At 40.5% G+C, this 5183-nt stretch overlaps 1 long non-coding RNA gene across 2 annotated transcripts; it reads right to left on the reverse strand.

The window, feature by feature from the left end:
- Positions 1-1055: 1055 nt before the first annotated feature.
- Positions 1056-3713, reverse strand: LOC109753109 (uncharacterized). 2 transcript variants are annotated; one of them, XR_005769225.3, is made up of 6 exons: positions 3136-3713; positions 2402-2565; positions 1996-2256; positions 1644-1892; positions 1471-1565; positions 1056-1352 (listed from the first exon to the last, which is right to left on the reverse strand). It is a non-coding gene; the product is annotated as an uncharacterized lncRNA (long non-coding RNA). The 2 variants fall into 2 exon arrangements; XR_002230406.4 differs by having other exon boundaries at positions 1644-2256.
- Between the last annotated feature and the right edge of the window lie 1470 nt (positions 3714-5183).

A 5183-nucleotide genomic window follows, 5' to 3' on the forward strand; every position in this document is an offset into this window, starting at 1 on the left:
TTTAGATCTTGCAATTGAATCTTTTAGTTTCTTGTTTTGTCACTAGTTTAGTTTATAAAAGAAAACTACAAAAATGGAATTGAGGGTGCCTCATATGCTTCATATTTTTAATATCTTTCGTGAAAATGATGGAAAGGAAAATTGTGCTCAAGCGTTAGAAGAAGAATGCATTAACATGTTTTGCACTAAATATTTGAATGATGAGCGTGATTGCAATGTTTTTAGTATGAATTCCTTGAATATCCATGATGCTAATGATATGCAAAGCCACAAGCTTGGGGATGATATGTTTAGTCCCCCAAGTTTTGATGAGCAAATTTATTATGATGAAAGCATGCCTCCTATTTATGATGATTATTGTGATGACACGTATGCTATAAAGAATAAAGGTAACCATGAAACTTGTCATCAGGATTTTAATTTTCATTTGGATTATGCCTCACATGAGGGAAATCCTATTATGAGCCCGAGCTGAGATGGTCTCGTTATCCTTCCCGTCCAAGCGCTTCCAGATTCGCATTGCACCAGGTATACGACAGTGTATTCGAAGTAATATATGCATCGATATTCCAGGGCGTGGCCCACCTACCGACCAGCATTAATGTGACGTGCACATTGGCAAACTCTGGAACTGTCAAGTGCGGTGTACAACAAATAATACCTCTGCACCCAAATCCAAATTCAGCAACTCCCAGTTCTGCAGCATGGAAAACAGTTTCACTTCACAATTGTTTTCCATGTAGACATCGCAAAAGCAGACCAAAATGCGGCAGCACAAAAAATCTTCAGTAATCTACATAAAGACCTGTGCACCTCATCACCTCTCAGATTGCCCACACACAGAGATCATGAAAACAAACCACATAGCATTCCCTTGGAGTGTACTCCCTCCGTTCCTAAATATAAGTCTTTTAAGAGATTTCAAAATGGACTACATACGGATGTATATACACATATTTTAGAGTGTAGATTCACTCATTTTGCTCCGTATGTAGTCCATATTGGAATCTCTAGAAAGACTTATATTTAGAAACGGAGGGAGTACATGCATAGGAGCTCAACGGTGCAACAACAGCAGATCAATACAACACCAAAACAATACATGTGAAATGGATCATAGTCAGTTACGATTCTAAAAACTGTATCTCGAATTACATAATGAACAGTTCAGATCCGCACTCACAACTTTCCCTTCGCTGCAGTCCAAATCACATTCAGGTTCCTCTGCATGTACATTCTGATGTGTCAGTACGAGAATGGATTCCTATACATTTGATCCTTATGATAATGGGCCAGGTGTGCTGGCAGTAGGCTTCCTTTGTCCACCTCTTCACTATATGTTTGACTGGAATCTGATTCACACGAATAAAATCGATGGCTTACATTTCAGGAAATAGTATCTTTTGTGGTTCAGTCCATGACATCATCCTAGTGCCAATGTGCTATGGGGTGGATTCATAGTGATATTACCTTCAAAACATGGCAGCACAACAGCCCCATATGTGCAAACTGCCCACACTCGCAATCAAACTCCTCGACCTTGTGTTCTCAACTCCGTACTTACCCTACAAGAATAGGACAGTTCATTGATAAAACTGAACAAAGTTCCAAACCATACGGGGACATATTTTCATGGTACTCACGAAGCATCCGCAGACGATATCCTGCATGCAATATGTCCTCTCCACACTCAATCAGCTCTTCCAATACCTTATGCCAAAATCTTTCTCCCATGAATATATGTTGTAAAAATTGTACGCCTCTCCGAGGGAGTCAAAACTTGTACCTATTGTGGTACAATCACGTTCTCTGTAGGGTTCTATGCAAAACCCCTCATGGCTTTTAGGCAGTCACGCGTGACGGGCAAGGTGTCCTGCAAGGCGCTGCTGCACCTATGATTGTTCAGAAACAAAAGGCAGTCACGTGCGACGGGCATGGTGTCTTTACCCTGCAACCCAACTATGTTTTTTTGGAGGAAGGAATAGCTTACATTACTTGACCAACAACAACAATTTCATGCTGTATACAATTGTTCAGAGACGCCGGAACCTAGTAGAACCGCGCACACTCCGGCAAGGAGCTAGGAATAGCATGTTTGGCAGTTAAATGCGCAGCTAAAATTTAACTCAGGCCTTACAAAGCTGAACTGGAAATTAGAAAAATAACCACTTAGCTCTTGGATTTCAAGGAGAATAGGTAGAACAGAAGCACGATTCTTCTTGTGGCTTTTCCATATCTCAATCAAACCCTCACAATCTGTTTTCAGGTGAACATTTGTTTAATAATCTCTAATGGGTTTAAACTTTTTACTGTCGACTATACTAAGAAAATCATCATTTGACAGAATAAAAACATGACTCAACCGAATAGCATTTTCATAATGTACATGAACAATACTTACTGGAACATTCGAGACTTTCATGGGCATATAAAGCTACTTTTGGTCATCCATCAAGCGGAGCCGAAAGAGAACAGAGATGGCTTCAAAAGTTCAAATCCTTGATAGAAGGTGCTCCAAGATTCTTCCTGAACTTGTTGTGGATATCATTGGGACGCACTCTCCACCTTTAGTAAATAAAAAATATGCATATATATATGCAGAGTAAGAAGATGGATTTTTTCATCGATCTTACCTATAAAGCAATCAACATACAAAACAAAGGCAAATATAGCATGATTTTTTCTAATCGCAGGGAGCAATCAGCCTACCAACACAGGCACATATCTATGAATTTTCAAAATGCATACACCAAACATACTGCAAACACCAGTACAAAATTTAGTAATTTCCTTACTGTAGAGATCAACCAGCCTGAAAACACAGGCTCCTGTATAGTAAAAAATTATCTAAATATAGGGAGCAAACAGTCTGCAACCACCAGTACATAAATCAGAAATCTTTTCACTACAGAGAGTAATCAGCCTGCATTTGTACTTTCAAAGACTACAGGCTCCTGAATTTTGTGAATGCGGAGAACAAATCAGCGTGCAAACACACGCACAAACAACAGGAAATTTATTAATGCAGACAGCAACCCGCACTTGCTCTAACTGCATGATATATTCAGTCATTTCTACTTCCATTTTCTAAGTCACAGAATATCGGATGGAAGGCAAAGTTGCTACTTCACCAACCTTTTGTTCCACCCCAGTGCTTGGGGATTCATCTTCCCCGTCGACAGGTCCGACCTTGGTGGCGAGCTCTCCCTTCTGTTCGCCGCCGCCTCCTTCGCCAAGAAGATTTGTGCTTCGCCTCTGTCCACCGCCGTTGCGCTGCCTCCTGCTCCGCCTGCGGTGCCACTTGCAGATCCGCCACGGCAGAGACATTGACAGCCACAGGAACCGGCACCAAGCGCTCCCCTACCTCCTCAAGCAGACTAAATCTGAATCTTCCAACAAATCTATCTCTGGATCAGCTAACAAGAGAGCTACAAAATGGAGGCAGCATCCCTGGAAAAAGCAAAGATCCACGCATCTGCTAATTGGCTGCACCAGAAACTCCAAGGCGGCTCACCGGCGGCGCTAGTTGCCTCCGTCCCCGGGTCTTCCGCTTCCAAATGACACATGTCGTAGCCGAGAAGAATCTCGGTCCTGTCTTCAATTCGTTTCTGCTGCCACCACTACACGGAAAGCCAATTTCCTGTTCCACGGATCATATGGGATCGCGGGTTCTGATCCGTTAACCCTGCCCGGCAGCAATGGCCCACCACCCAGTGCTGCCGCATACGTATTTTGCTACAGCGCTCGATTATCTGGCGAACCGCCTGCGCGCGTATAGAACTCTGGCACAGATCCACGAGCGCTAACTGACGACGTAGATAACGAGATCATTTGAGCTCGAGCACAATTACTCCGCGTCCCTCACATGATAGTTATTTTGTTGAGTTTGCTCCCACTACTATTCATGAGAAGAAATTTGTTTATGTGGAGAGTAATAAAAATTCTATGCTTGTAGATCATGAAAAGAATGCTTTATGTGATGGTTATATTGTTGAATTCATTCATGATGCTACTGAAAATTATTATGAGGGAGGAATATATGCTTGTAGGAATTGCAATAATATCAAGTTTCCTCTCTATGTGTTGAAAATCTTGAAGTTATGCTTGTTTTGCTTTCCTATGCTAGTTGATTCTTGTTCCCATAAGTTGTTTGCTCACAAAATCCCTATGCATAGGAAGTGGGTTAGACTTAAATGTGCTAGTCATATTCTTCATGATGCTCCTGTTATGTTTCAATTCTTATCTTTTATGTGAGCATCATTGAAATCTTCATGCCTAGCAAAAAGGCATTAAAGAAAAGCGCTTGTTGGGAGACAACCCAATATTTACCCCTACTGTTTTTGTGTGTTCACATGATTATGTACTGTAGTAATCATGTTTTATAGATTTTGTTTCAATAAAGTGCCAAGTAAGACCTTTAGGATAGCTTACGGTGATAGTTGTGTTGATCCTGCTGAAAATCAGAAACATTTGCGCCCAGTAAATTAGTTTTGATAATTCACAGAAACGTGCTTTTGATCTGATTATTTTGATCTAGATTGGTACACAAATTGGTCAGGTTTTCCTAATTTGGTAGAATTTTTGGAGTTTCCAGAAGTATACGTTTGATACAGATTACTACATACTGTTCTGTTTTTGACAGATTCTGTTTTTATTGTTGTTGTTTGCTTATTTTGATGAATCTATGAGTAGTATCGGAGGGTATGAACCATAGAGAAGTTGGAATACAGTAGATATTACACCAATATGAATTTAGAATGAGTTCATAACAGTACCTAAGTGGTGATTTATTTTCTTATACTAACGGAGCTTACGAGTTTTCTGTTGAGTTTTGTGTTGTGAAGTTTTCAAGTTTTGGGTAAAGATTCAATGGACTATGGAATAAGGAGTGGCAAGAGCCTAAGCTTGGGTATGCCCAAGGCACCCCAAGGTAATATTCAAGGACAACCAAGAGCCTAAGCTTGGGGATGCCCCAGAAGGCATCCCCTCTTTCGTCTTCGTTCATCGGTAACTTTACTTGGAGCTATATTTTTATTCACCACATGATATGTGTTTTGCTTGGAGCGTCATTTTATTTTCTTTTGTTTTGCTTGCTGTTTGAATAAAATACCAAGATCTGAAATTTTTAAATGTTAGAGAGTCTTCACATAGTTGCACAATTATTTGACTACTCATTGATCTTC

This window comes from Aegilops tauschii, chromosome 2 (genome assembly GCF_002575655.3).
Source record: "Aegilops tauschii subsp. strangulata cultivar AL8/78 chromosome 2, Aet v6.0, whole genome shotgun sequence".
In the NCBI taxonomy this organism is placed as follows: domain Eukaryota; kingdom Viridiplantae; phylum Streptophyta; class Magnoliopsida; order Poales; family Poaceae; genus Aegilops; species Aegilops tauschii.